Source organism: Lissotriton helveticus, chromosome 10 (assembly GCF_964261635.1).
Source record: "Lissotriton helveticus chromosome 10, aLisHel1.1, whole genome shotgun sequence".
Lineage (NCBI taxonomy): Eukaryota > Metazoa > Chordata > Amphibia > Caudata > Salamandridae > Lissotriton > Lissotriton helveticus.
The window spans coordinates 189,089,999-189,105,161 of NC_136071.1; the positions used below are offsets into that span (position 1 = coordinate 189,089,999).

At 47.5% G+C, this 15,163-nt stretch overlaps 1 protein-coding gene across 2 annotated transcripts in view; it reads right to left on the reverse strand.

The window, feature by feature from the left end:
- The window catches only part of LOC144786124 (acyl-coenzyme A synthetase ACSM3, mitochondrial-like), a 413,227-nt gene that overhangs the window by 175,978 nt on the left and 222,086 nt on the right, over window positions 1-15,163 (reverse strand). The window lies entirely within an intron of this gene.

The following is a 15,163-nucleotide window of genomic DNA, read 5'->3' on the forward strand; positions in this document are numbered from 1 at the left end:
AACTAAACGTAGTTAGAAGATGTTACAATTACCCTATTTAAAGACTTAATGACAGTGGTCAAGACCAGTGGAATTATGCAATTCTGTTGCTTCTGCTTTCATTGCCAAATAAAGGAGGTATCACAACTGCCACACAATGTACCAATTAATTTGAAGATTGCAACAAAAAAAATTGTCTCTAGCCTTTGCTTGATGCATAATCTAGATAACCTCGCCACAAATTTCTGTAAGGATCTTTATATTTATAAAAACACATATGGCGCACACTCGCGATAGCCAGTGTACTGGTATGGTTAGATTTTGTTTTAAATTGAAAGGGAAATTGACGAATCTGAAGAAAAAAATCAAATCACGATTAGTTATTAGCTGCATCGGAGAATGTCAAATTGTGTGCAAGTTCACCAGGGGGGCTGTGGAACAAATCACCAATGTATCGTGAGGTCATGAGCGATGCATGGCAAGGGCAAGAGTTACAGTTTGCAAAGCTAACCATAATTGGTCAATTTCAGAAGTAAATTGTTTTGTAACCATTACTCAACTTTTAACAGGGAATTTATTTTAAACAGTTTTTATGAGAAAAACAATAACTTACCCTTATACTGTTTTAAGTGATTTTTTTTTGATGATGTACTACATCCGACTACCAATGTTTTATATTTCACTATTTCAAACATTCTGTGCATAGCCTTTTGCAGTATGCAGCTGGGGTTGCCACAGTCCCCGAGAATACGGTGCGGTGAAACCATAGCTCTATCAACAGTTTGGTTCAATTGAGGCTTAATGTTTTATGTGATACAAGTCAGTGAATGTATGTTTGATGGTAGACATTTACCATCTGCACATTTTTTGTTCTTGCTCCCATTAGGAGCAAGTGCTCCAAATGTTTTTTCCTGTCTGCCTTTACTTCTGTGCAGTGGAACAGTTGCAATACCTTTAAACCAAGTCCATTAATCAAGTACATTGCTTCGTCTGGATGGATATTGGTTTTGGCAAAGACATGTGAGGATTTTACCTGAATCAAATGATCTTAAAATCCTTCTTTGCTCTTCCTCTTGCTTCCAAAGCACAGACTTTACTCCAAATGAGCACCAATCCGTTCTGTTGATCACTATAGGAAATATTGCTTTTCCACAATATCAATCTGGATTTTTCGCTTTTTTACTGAACCCAATTTTTGCTGGCTGTTGACCTCTGTGCACTTTACCTCTACTAACAAATAGTAAAATGCCAGTGCTCTCCCTTTTAACTTGATTGAATTGGCATAACACTAATTGGCATATTTATCATACCCAGAAGTCCCTAGTATATGCTGCAAAGTGTGGACTGGACTTACTCTCTTTTGTACCCAGGACAAAGCAGCAGACTCCAAGGGCCATAAGTCTGACCTGCTGTTCAAGCTATAGTGATTCAACAAGCTAAAAAAGGGCTCCTACTCTCAGCTTTCCTGCTAAAAACCAGTAGCTTCCCCGGGACCCTTGTGGAACTCTTTTTGGCTTCATCTTGCTGCTGTGCCTCACTGAAGATTTTTGACTTCTGTTTTTGAGACTAAAGGCCTGATTTACTTCTTGGCTGGCAGCCAGTTTCCCCGTTGGGGGAGATGGAGTAAATTCCTTCTACCAAGGCGAGGGGAGCATTAAGGAGTTGTTGTCATTGCCCCTTACCCAGGGTTTTTATGGCTGTGACGGGCAGTGAAAGTTGACCTCTAATACTGCACATCTAAATTAGGTGGGCGGAATTAGAGGTCTGCCTCCAACGGCCCTTACTCTGTCAGAGGGGTTTAATCAAGGCAGAGTAGGCTCCGTCATGATTAAACCTATTTAACCATATAGATTTTGAGGGTGTACCACATTCTTGGTGGTGCAGATACTCCATTGCTGATGCGACGGAGTAGCTATACCGCCAAGTTTACATCAGGCCTTAAATCCCAAGGTTAATCTCCTAACCTGGCCAAACCTAGTTTCTGTATCTGACTTGCGATCATGGACAGCCTCAAATCGCACCACGTCCCAGTCTACCTGGAACAATTGATCGCAGGTGGCACTTAACGTTTTTGGTGCGATTTTGATATATCTGGTTCCCCACATTGGGTTTTTGTTGTTTTGGTTGCATTTATATATTTAAATGTACTCTTTTTTGGTTTGGGGTTTTTCTTCTGTTGTAGTTTGCCTTTATTATTGATATAGTACTGCATACATACTTTGCACATTGCCTCTAGGTTAAGCCGGTCTGCTCTGCATCATATCTACCATGGAAGAGAGCTCAGGTTAATTTAGTGACTTTATTGGTTCACGTATGTGTTAGCTACTTAAGGTGGGTTATCACCCCCTTAACTAATAACCCAATTTCTTACAATCACTACAAGAATACAGGTTTCTCTGGCACAAAGAAAAACAAATTCATAACTAAGGAAAACATTTTCAAGTGGATTCTAATGTACATAAGCATTTGAAATGCAATCGGTCTCTCCTTTGGGACATTATGTGCATTTAACTATGCAGCACATTAGCCTGGGTGCTGAAACATCTACTGTTCTTTAACATGGAGAGAAAATAAGCACCAAACTGCGTGACATGCACGGTATGGGAACACATGGAGGGAAATATTGCCTTTAAGCAGGAAATGGTATAGTCCAAAGTTCTGTTTTTGAGATTTGAAAAAAATATTATTGTCTATGGGTGCTCATGGAAAACAATTTCTATGGACTGTAATCTAGAGAATGCTAAAGTGATTCTGGTATTTTACTGACCTCTGCTGGTCATTTCCTATTAAGAAAGTTAAATAGAGGTAGTTGCCAGAAAATAAAAAAAAGAAAGTCCCTAAGCAGAAAGCAATTCTGGTATTTTACTGACCTCTGCAGGTCGTTTCCTATTAAGACAGTTAAATATAGGCAGTTGAACAGAAACAAAAGTCCCTACGCGGAAGCAGACAAGTCCTAGGGCTGATTTCAAGAGCCCACAAAGTACATACACATGTAAGTATATACTAAAGTGTATACAACAGGTCTCGAATGCTCGACCTAAAAAGGATGTATCAGGATCTAGTCGAAAAAGTCAAGTTAGCCTTAAAATCCACGCAACCAGAGAAAGAGCAGCTTGATGTAGATCCCAAGTCCAGAGATAATTACAGGGTATATAAATGGATATAAACCGTCAGGGGTGCCAAAAGCATTGATAGGTTGCCCTGAACATGTGCGTTCGCCTGGAATCCGTTGTATACTTCATAACGTACGAATTAAATAAAATGAAACGTTTTTAACTGTTTTTTGGTGGTACACTGAGTGTCTGTCTATTAATCCGAATTTGTAAGACCTGATTTAAGACCGGTGTTAAGTTGCCTAGGAATTGTTACCATTTTAAGCATTGTTTCCCTGTCCTAGGAACATCTAGTAGATTCAAGGGTCCTTTTTGATATATGTGCATTTGGATTTCTGCAGATATCCTTTATAATTGGGATGGCTGGTCACCATAAAAAAATTTTTATCATTGGTTTTCCATGGTTTAGATATGTGGTGGGACCTAAAACGCATGACCTACACTGAATGATGCAAAGTATATTAGGACATGTAATTACAGTGCTGGTGGATGATATGCAGGAGTTACTAAATGCCTGTTTAATAGTTATAGATACTTGGGGCCAGATGTACTAAGATGCTGGTCGCAAATAGTGGTTGCAAAGGGGGGACAGAGAGCCTGAAAAAAGACAGCTACACATTGAGTGAGCTCCAACAGTCGGAATGTTTATCCATCTGAATTGTCCACCTAGCGTTGCGTAAGTGACAAGGTGACTGAGGAGCAATAATAGGAGTCCTACTGAACCACATAAAGCCATGCTTGATACCACAAAATCATTTCCAAAATGTGAAATTGTTGTGTGTCGATTTAGATACCGTATATAGGTTTCCCAATTTATGCCCTTATACGGCCACAATACGCATTGCCCATATTTAGGCATAGAAATCCTACCCTTATTTAGGCAATATCCATGCATACCAAATACAGGCATGGCCACCTACATCCGTCCATCAACGTCACGAGTTCTTGGAAAACCAGACTCTTAAGCCTTTAGGACTTCCCCTTGCTTGGATTATTGATTTCTCCAAGAACTCATTTATTATGCATGAGCATCTATTCCTTAGGGGTTCATTCATGACGTTCTTCTGCCCGACTTTTACGTCAATACTGGCATTCCTAAACACCTTCGAGGTATAAATATACCTTCACTTGCCATGGCAAACCACGGTTCGGCTGCCTACTTGCACGACGCGGCTCGCCACGGCAAGTTCAGAAGGAAGTCAAGTCCCCACCTGACGCACTGACCAGACGCTGTCATCCTTCTCGCAGAGAAAGCCATTTCCAGTGTTCCTGATTCCCCTAGCGAGTTGTTAGAGATCGAGACCCGGAAAGAGATTCCAACCTCTCTCATTCTAAGGTATGGAGCAGACTAGAACCTGGAGGGACTCTGGGCAACTCTGGCAAAACTAAACTATAGCTAGCTATACTTTAGTTTACAACACCTACTTCTTACCTCGTACTACACTTAGGTTAGGTACACTGGGGTAGAACTACATAGAAGCATCAGATGAGTATTCACATTTTAGCCTGTGTTATTTATGTATGAATTTTTATGAATATATGTCATAGCTACAGACCATGCTATTGCAGTATTATTTTATCTTACTGCTAACGCTGTACGTATTATACTTCGCATTCTGTCTTACGATTGTAGCAGTTCATATCTCTTGCCCGAGAAATAAGACTGTTCAATAAGCCCTTTTTATAGAAACATCCGTCTACATATTTCTGTGTAAACTCTGTAGAAACTAAGCATGCATGATTGACTGAGTGAAACTGTTATCTATTGTGTCCACAGTTCTGAGACTGTTCCGATTCTAAGGTAAACAAAGTTGTCATGTTTATGCGGTTGTCAGAAACTAATCCCTTCTTGTTTGTTCGAGAGGTTTCTAGTGACCTCTGAGTTAGTTGGCACACACAAGTAATTAAGTTTAATGTACTCGATAGAGACATACTGACCTCAGTCCTATGTCAAATCTATAGTGTATATTATTCCAACGCGCAGAGCCTATCAGGGATATAGGAACTACACTACAAAATGGGTTCAGTGCATGACAAAAAGCTTTTTAGCTTGTGTAAACCCTCACTTACAGAAAAGGGGGTTTGCGAATGCTAAACCCTTTTATATATCTTTTCCTTGGTTACCAGTTTTTAAAACTTCCACATTATTCCAGCATGTTTGCATAGCAGAGGGAAATAATACTTACATTTAATGCATATGTATGTAAAAGCTAACATTTCAGATGCAAATAACTGCTAGACTTGTGGCTCACCTGCGGGCACACTAGGATATTTAGTATGGGGCTGTGTTGAGCTGATATTCTAAAGTGAAATGTATGGCGTTCTAGAGTTGGTGACTGGTTTTGCACATTCACCACTGCTTGGGATATCTGACACCTTTCCCAGTAACTTAGATTTATCATTATAGAAAATAAGGCAGCTTTTTAGGGTAATGGCAATATCTAATAAATGTATATAATGGAAATAAACTGGGCGTTTAAAGCGTCAGAAACATTAGGCAGGTGACATGTCTCTAAAATGCTGGGAAGATCAAATGTAGCAACCCCTTCCGCCATATCTGATACACTGTTGCAGACAATATTAGTAGCAATGCTTGTACTTCTCAAATTACTTGCGGTTTTCTCCAGCAAAGATTTTGCCTGTTTTCCGCTTACCGCTGTGCCGGAAAACATCCCCGGAACCGTCGGCGTCTTCGCTCTCACAGCCCCGTCGGGAAGGCACCGTTCACTACCGGGAGTCCCATTCTTGCTCCCCGCCCTCTCCGTTCTCTCCTGAGCGGGAGTTGCGAGCTGCTTCCAATTTCTTAGGGGCAGGCAACTTTGTAGATGCCACAGCAGTTTTGGAGCAAGTCGCTCCTTTCTTCGGTGCAACTCTCCGTGGAGCCATCCTGCTGTGCCTCGCGATCACGCTAAACCACTGGCTCCCGGCAAACCACGCCAGCAATGTCCACAGGTAAGCCCAGCTTCTCAGAACGCCGATACTGAACCCCGCTGCTGCGCGTATCAATAGTTCATGTAAATCTTGTGGGATAATCATCCGGGACGATGAGTAAGGTTACGAATCCGTTTCAATTGGGTTTTTGAAGATCAGCTGGGCATAAGTTCTGTTAGATACCGATCAAACGACACAGCAGTCAGGGAGTGACTCTTGCACTGGTCACACAGCCGCCATCTTGCCGCTACAATATTTTCCGACGCTTTAAACGCCCTAATAGGGGAGGCAGAAGCAATGTCTGACAGGAAATAACTGGAGGGGGCAGTGGATAAAATTGCTCCTTTAGCCCTCAACGAGTGTGTCTGCGAGCAGCAGGAATCAGGGGCTATAGTGCCCGGAAACTCCAGACGGAGAAAACTTATTTTCTTTAGCAGTGGAATCCGACCTTAACATTGTTAGTGACCCTGACAATACAGATGTTGATGCCTCGGGTGATGACAGTGATAGCCCCCCCCCCCCCCCCCCCCCCCACGACAACAGACACTCTAAGGAAAGGTTATTACCCGAACTAGAAGGGAAAGGAAAAGTTCTGATGGTTTGCGGCATGAAAGCTCTCATTCAGAAACCAATGAGCATCTGCAATGGGACTACTCCACTACCCAGCTGGGAGCTGTGGGAGGGGCAGGGCTTGGATTTCAGGATGATGCTCCCAGGGCCTCTGGCAGTAAACCTGAACAGGTCCCTTCCATGGGCTTAATATATGCTATGCTTAAGGCAATGCAGGTAAAGGCTCGCCAGGAGCATAAAAGAGCTGAACTCGTGACCAAAAAAATACAGGGCGCAATTCGCAAAACAACAAAAGCCTGCAAAGGCTGTCAGTTGATCTCACCGTCTTGCTTTATATAATTTGTAGAACACCATGACTCAGGTATCATGACTTCCCGACAGATACCGAATGGAGTGATACTTTCACCACAGTTAGGTGAGTGGACTGAGTATATATCATTGACCTGTTGTATCGTTGGAGGATCCCCGTTTGCGTTACGGCGTAATATAATTTCAGTACGAGCAGACAACGAGAGGAAGCCCCGGCGTTTCCTTCAGCGCGAGATCCGACCCTCGTAATTTTGGCATGGGAGGTGAAGTCGGACGTTAAGAAAGGATATGCACTACAATTGAAATATGACCTAGGTGGATCTTATGTTTATGTGCCCTACACCGAGGAACACCTCTCGAAGGCCCTTGGAACAGGAAAATAAAATCTATAAATCGGAGATGACATTACGAATTTGGATGTCTCTACATTTCTAAGCCCCTCTGTGCAAGAATTGTATTTCATATATTAAAGAAGAAAAACTAAGAAATTGCCTACATCTTGAAGAACTTATATTAAAATTGAATTCCTTTGCGCCCTGACGAAGGATCTTTGGACATCTGGTCCTTTTCCGAAACGCGCGTCGGTGCTTTCTTTTCCATTTGTATATATTGTATATAATAGTAGAGCAAATTGCGCAAGCGCTTCGGGAGGGCTCACCGCTTCATCCGACCCTCCGGTCTGTATTAGGCTCCTCTGCAATGTTCACAGGTTCCCTTGAATTAAAATTGGGTCCGACGCGTTTCGGGGCCACAAACGCCCCTTCCTCATGGACTGTGCGCAGTTCAACACCAAGTTCTCTTCACGCTGGTCAAACGCGTTTTAGTTTGAACAGCTGGCGTCGTCCTCCCTGAGTGGGTGGAGTCTGGCAACACTGGGACTCTTGGTCAACGTAGTCCTGTGAAGTGAAACAAAATAGTAACCTTAAGTAGGCTGGCGTGTCTGCACTTTCATTACTGTCATTAAAATCCTTAAGTAGGATGGGAGGGAAGCTGCGGGCATCACGTTTTATTCAAATGGATGTTGCGCTGACAGGCGAGTGTGCTTGATCTCGCCTCAGTCTCTTAGGACAGGATACATGTTCCGCCATCAGAGTGGAGCTCCTTCCGCGACCAAGGCAGGCCGCCTGAATATAGTAGAGCAAATTGCGCAAGCGCTTCGAGAGGGCTCACCGCTTCATCCGACCCTCCGGTATGTATTAGGCTCCTCTGCAATGTTCACAGGTTCCCTTGTATATAATAGTGTATATTTGTTTTAAGGTCGCTTCTTGATGAATCATTTCGTGTATGAGAGTTGAGTGATGTTTGAAAGTTTGAGTGGAAATATAAATCTGTGGATGTATGTATGTTTTTCTTGTGTGTCTTTGAATATTCTTTCTTCTGGGGCTATGTATACAAATAAACAATGGAAGAGTGTCAAATGCTATGAGTTCAAGCACGACCACACATGGGGAGCACGACAACGGCTTCAATTAAGGCGTTCAAGTGGTTTGAAGAAAGCCCTCACTCACCACCTAGTGATGACATGCTTCATCATTGGGCCCACCAAAGAGACCGAGTGTCTCTTCGGCGTGCTACAACGCCAGATCTACTGCGGAGCGGGTTAGTGAGTTCAGGCAGTGTTGTGCGGAGAGAGGTTAACTAGTGAGTGTTGAGTGGTTAAAACCAGTCCGTAGTGTATCAAAATAATAACTTTATTGGAATGACCACTAGGAAAAGACTTAAAATTATGTGTCTGGAAATTCAATCAATCAATCAATCAAAGCATTTATATAGCGCACTACTCACCCGGAGGGTCTCAAGGCGCTGGGGGGAGGGGGTCCGCTACTGCTCGAACAGCCAGGTCTTGAGCTGCTTCCTGAAGGCGAGGTGGTCTTGGGTCAGGCGGAGGTGGGTCGGAAGGGAGTTCCAAGTCTTGGCGGCCAGGTAGGAGAAGGACCTTCCTCCTGTGGTGGCTCTTCGGATGCGGGGGACGGCGGCGAGGGCGTGGCTGGTCGATCGAAGCGGGCGTTTGGGGGCGTAGAAGTTGAGGCGGCTGTTGAGGTATCCTGGGCCTTGGTTGTGTAGGGCTTTGTGTGCGTGGGTGAGGAGCCGGAAGGTGATTCTCTTGTTGACCGGGAGCCAGTGCAGGTCTCTCAGGTGTCCGGAGATGTGGCTGCGGCGGGGGATGTCCAGGATGAGTCGTGCTGAGGTGTTCTGGATCCGCTGGAGTCTCTTCTGGAGTTTGGCGGTGGTTCCGGCGTAGAGGGAGTTGCCGTAGTCCAGACGGCTGGTGACGAGGGCCTGGGTGACCGTCTTCCTGGTCTCGGAGGGGATCCATCGGAAGATCTTGCGTAGCATGCGCAGGATGTTGAAGCATGACGAGGAGACGGCGTTGACTTGTCTGGTCATGGAGAGGGAGGAGTCCAGGATGAAGCCCAGGTTGCGTGCGTGGTCTGTTGGTTTGGGTGCGCTGCCCAGGGCGGGGGGCCACCAGGAGTCGTCCCAGGCGGAGGGTGAGGATCCTAGGATGAGGACTTCCGTCTTGTCCGAGTTCAGTTTCAGGCGGCTGTTCGACATCCATCTGGCTACGTCTGTCATCCCTTCGTGCAGGTTGGCTCTGGCGGTGGTGGGGTCGTTGGTGAGGGAGAGGATCAGCTGGGTGTCGTCGGCGTAGGAGATGATGTTGAGGTTGTGCTGGCGTGCGATGGCTGCGAGGGGGCTCATGTAGACGTTGAAGAGTGTTGGGCTGAGCGAGGAGCCTTGAGGAACGCCGCAGATGACTTCGGTGGCCTCCGATCTGAACGGGGGGAGGCGGACTCTCTGTGTTCCGGCGAGGAAGGAGATGATCCACTCCAGTGCCTTCTCCTGGATTCCGACGTTGCTGAGGCGCTGTATTAGGGTACGGTGGCAGACAGTGTCGAAGGCCGCGGAGAGGTCCAGGAGGATGAGGGCCGCTGTTTCTCCGTTGTCGAGCAGGGCTCGGATGTCATCGGTAGCTGCGATCAGGGCGGTCTCGGTGCTGTGGTTGGGCCGGAAGCCAGACTGCGAGAGGTCGAGGGAACCGTTCGTCTCGAGGAAGGCGGCCAGTTGCTTGTTGACGGTCTTCTCGATGACTTTTGCCGGAAACGGGAGCAGCGAGATGGGGCGGTAGTTCTTGAGGTCGGTGGGGTCGGCTGATGGTTTCTTGAGTAGAGCGCTGAGTTCGGCGTGCTTCCAGCTCTCCGGGAAGGTGGCGATGTCGAAGGAGGTGTTGATGATGTCCCGCAGGTGGGGTGCGATGACAGTGTCGGCCTTGTTGAAGACGTGGTGAGGGCAGGGGTCTGTCAGAGATCCGGAGTGGATGGAGTTCATCGTGCGGATGGTGTCTTCGGTGCTGATCGGGGTCCAGGCGTGGAGGGTGGTGGTGGGGGGCGGTGGTTCGGTCGTGGCGTGCGTCGGTTGAGTGCTGAAGCTGTTGTGGATGTCCGCGATCTTGCTGTGGAAGTAGGAGGCGAGGGAGTTGCAGAGGTCTTGCGAAGGGGTGATGTCGTTTCCGGCGTTGGGGTTGGAGAGCTCTTTCACGATGTTGAAGAGTTCCTTGCTGTTGTGTGCGTTGTTGTCCAGTCGTTCCTTGAATGCGGTTTTCTTGGTGGCGTGGATCAGTTGGTGGTGTTTTCGGGTGGCGAGCTTGAGGGCAGTCATGTTGTCCGGTGTTGGGTCTCTGCGCCAGGTTTCTCGAGTTCTCTGCAGTTCTTCTTGGAGCGCTTGAGTTCGTCGTTAAACCATGGGGCTTTCTTGCTGCCGGGTCTGCTCGGCGGGGTCTTCAGAGGGGCGAGGTCGTCTGCGCAGTCGCTGATCCATTTCGTGAGGTTGGTGGCCGCTTGGCTGGGGTTCGTTGTGCTGGTGGGAGGGTTCTTGCTCAGGGAAGTAGCGAGCTGGTCTGCAGTGATCTTGTTCCAGCTTCTGCGGGGAACCTGTTGCTGGTGATGGTGGAGCGTGGTCCTTCTGAAGCTGAAGTGGACGCAGCTGTGGTCTGTCCAGTGGAGTCCCGTGGCGTGGCTGAAGGCGATGTCCTTGCTGGAAGAGAAGACCGGGTCGAGTGTGTGTCCGGCGTAGTGGGTGGGAGAGGTCACCAGTTGCTTGAGTCCGAGGTTGGCGAGGTTGTCCAGCAGGGTGGTGGTGTTGCGGTCGTTGTTGTTCTCCAGGTGGAAGTTGAGGTCCCCGAGGAGGATGTAGTCAGCGGAGGGGAGGGCGTGTGGGCTGATGAAGTCGGCGATGTCTTCGCTGAATTGTGTGCGTGGTCCCGGGGGTCTGTAGATGAGGGTGCCTCTGAGGGTGGTCTTGGGGTTGATGTGGATCTGGAAGTGCAGGTGTTCGGCGGGTGCGAGGGTGTCGTCGGCGTTGGTCGTGATGCGGATGGTGTTCCTGTGGATGATGGCGATGCCTCCTCCTGTCTGGTTGACGCGGTCCCTCCGGATGATCTTGTAGCCGTCCGGAATGGCGATGGCGATGTCGGGCGCTGAGGAGGCGTTCATCCAGGTTTCCGTGAGGAAGGCGACGTCTGGGGCTGTGGTGTCGAGCAGGTTCCAGAGCTCGACGGCGTGTCTGTGGACGGAGCGGGTGTTGAGCAGGATGCACTTCAAGTGGGTGCTGTTGGTGTTCGGCTTGGTGGGTGCTGGTGTGGCGTGGGTCCGGTTGCAGGTGAACTTGCAGGTGTGGCAGCTGAAGGGTCCGTGGGTGCGTCTCGGTGTGGCTCGGTAGCAACCCGGGGTTCGGCCGGTGTTGAGTGCGTTGAGTTCGGCGGCGTCGTAGGTCCGTCGGGACGGCTTTCGTCGGTGGGGGACAGGGGTCCTGGCACTGGGCGCGGGCCAGGCGCGGACGGGCGTAGACGGGCTTACCTTTGGCGCACCTTCGGCGCTCAATCGGTGCTCCCGCTGCGCGGTCGCTCTGGGGGCATCATAAGAAGGGAGCCGGGAGGGAGGGTCCGCTGGGAGGCGGGGAGCGCGTGGGACAATCGGCAGGCGAGGGGGCGGGGTCGCGGCAGGTAACGGCGGGAAAAACCTATGCGGGCTTGGTGGGCGGCCCTGCGGCGGCTGGGGCGCCGGGGATCCGAGGTCGGGCGGCCCTGCGGCGGCTGGGGCTCCGGATCGGTGTCTGGCAGGCAGCAGGTAATGAGGCAGGCAGAGCAGGCGGGGAGCGTGGGGGCCACCAGGCCGTGGAGGGTGCAGTGGTCGCTCCTGTACCGTGGTCTGGGTCCCCTTAAGAAGGGAGCCGGGAGGGAGGGTCCGCTGGGAGGCGGGGAGCGCGTGGGCCAATCGGCAGGCGGGGGGGCGGGGTCGCGGCAGGAAAAACCTATGCGGGCTTGGTGGGCGGCCCTGCGGTGGCTGGGGCGCCGGGGATCCGAGGTCGGGCGGCCCTGCGGCGGCTGGGGCTCCGGATCGGCGTCTAGCAGGCAGCAGGTAATGAGGCAGGCAGAGCAGGCGGGGAGCGTGGGGGCGACCAGGCCGTGGAGGGCGCAGTCCACAGTTAATAGAGTGGGAATTTCTTAAGTATCAGTCGACATGTTTCAGCCATGAAACGGTGTGATTTTACCTGGCATTCATCAGGACTTTAGTGAGATAAACCCTGGTGGAAATGGACGCGCTAAGGCCCACCCCAACCATGGAACGTGAAAGTGAAAATATAACAAAATCGTGAAAAAGTGCAAAAATAATTAGGGAGAAAAATTGGTTCTACCTAATAACTCCTGGTTTAGGAGGCTTCCAACTTGAGCGTGTGGTGTTCAAAGTTCGCACCATGGGTCTCAGGAGGGGGGTGGGAACGTAATTTGCACACCACCCTCGACGTTCGGCACCCGCTCGGCACCTATGTCTTCCCTCGACCGGACCCCGAAGATGTGTATACAAGTCAAATGTACTGAATATGAATTTGTTTGTGTACTCTGATTAATGTCATGAAGAAAATATAAATAAATGAAAATATGTTTTACTAAATAATTTTTTGAGTTGGGACAATGATGATTTATGCTATTGATAATAGTAATTGAATACCGAAGTAGATACCGGTGAGAGGTCCGTTATTGTTGTTCTTTCTGAATATATATCCACCCAGACAACTGGTGAGGTCTTTGAGTGATTTCCGGCCACACCGTTTTTAATGCAGTCTTCTGTTTTTAGAATTAATCAATTTACTCTCACATGACTATTATGTCACTTAGTAAATTGTCACATACTAATTTTATTTTAAATCCTGTTCACGAGTAGGGGTGGACACAAAGCTATAGAGTTAGGGTTTTACTGTGACCTGATTCAATTGATACAGTTGTGATTTCATTCTATATTCCTCTCTCTTAGGTCACTTTACTACACTGCAGGACACTTTGCTCGCAGCCCTTGAGATGTGGTAGGTTATATACACATCGACCACTTTGTGTAGATAGTTCACTCACTAGGTCCTGAAGAATTGCCACTGATCACATTGACCAGCGGGCATGAAACATGTCGACCTCTAGAGTAGAGCATAGCTAAACTGAACCATCATGTCAGAGAGCTGCCACTCTTATTGTTTTTAATCAGGTAGATAGCCAGCCTGAATAAAAGTCTTATTTTGGACTATCCCATCTGTTTTAATCACTTTTCTATTACATATACACCATCTAGACCGCTCACGCCCACTACATCATACGGCGAGGAACAAAAGATCTCCGCTAAAGAGCTCCTTTATGGGTGCCCGTTGGGTATTGCAGCGCTGAACTGAGGAGCAGGCCCATATGATGAAGCATGACAACTAGCTGGCTGGGTGTGTGAGGACCCTAGTTCCGAAAGGAAGCATTCCCTTCCTACTTTTTCAGTTCACCTGATTGGCTCACACAATCATGGATTCCCTACTCATGTCCTATTGGTACGGACAACTGAGGAACTGCATGCCTTTTGGTGGGAGTACTTGATAGGGCATGTATGCTGGACCTCCAAAAAAAAAAGCCCTTATAGTCCCTCTCCCTGTTGATGGCGCCATAGTACTGGCACAAACAGGTCCGTTTGAAGTTGCAATGAGCCCAAACTTCAGGATTTTAAACTTTTCTTCCTGGTAGAGCATTTTCCGATGTCAGCAAAGGAACCAGGACCTGGGGGACCCTCTTGGAGTGAAGGACTCACTCCAGCAGAGGTCAGCAAAAGGGCTCAGGCAGGTCCCGTTGCAGGTCCAGGCTAGTCCAGTTGCAGCAGGTTGCTGGGCAGTTGAAGTCAGGCCTCTGAAGCTTGTATCTGTAGTTCACAAAGGAGGTCAGTCAACTCATCCTTCGTAGTCACTCCGGGTAGCCCGGTATGAAGAGAAGCAGGTCCAAGCTTCCTTTTTAGACAGCAGTGCAGTCCTCTGCCAGCAGGGCACTACTACTGAATCTTCCACAGGTCCAGGCGTGTTCTAATGAGCGGCTCTGGGGGTTCCATATTTATACCTAGTGCCAGCCTATACTTAGGAAGGGTATCATCCATGTAATTCATAGTGTCAAGAAGGCTAAGGGAAGAGCTTATCTACCTTGTTAGGATTATCATTACAAAAGCAATTCAATGTCAGAGTGATAAGAACCTGTAGTTTTAGCCACCAAACAGACCTTGGCTCTGCATGTGTGTAATTTTATGAAATTTGAGCATAAAAATTTGGGCAGGTATTTTAAACACATAAATCATGAAAATACTTGCTGTGCTGGGGCAACAAAGGAGTTGAGATCGATTTTCCCCAGATTGCCTTCCACACGCAACCCTCCCCCAGCAGCCACAAGTTTAGAATGACTCTCATAATTCTAGCGAAATCTGCTGAGAAGCCAAATGAGTGACGTTTTGCAAGCACTGTCAACCATAAAACAGAAGAAAACTTGCAACTTATTGGCAGAGTGCAAAGGTCACTTGAACTTTCTCTAAAACATTAAGCACAACCTCTTTAATGTATCACATATTAGGGAATGAGATTCTCAAACTCTAAATGCTGCCTGAGAATGTTCGTTTTTATTCTTAAAACTCCACTTCTTAATTTCAAGTTAAGGCTGATCATGTTGCATAACAGGTACTTCTCACAATCATAAGTAAGAAGTTAATTTTGTTAGAGGCTGTTCAATTAAAATAAATCTGCAATACCTCTAGCGTACCATCGATGCAAGAGAACATAGTAAACACATTTGTGTCTCAGTTACTCTTCTATAAAATGAAATTTTAAATGCACAAATGAAATCTGGCAAAATAAGAGAATGAATGTAGCAAGACAATCACAACTGAAGTCCTAATGTTGTATATTGGTTCCCTTCTTCTACA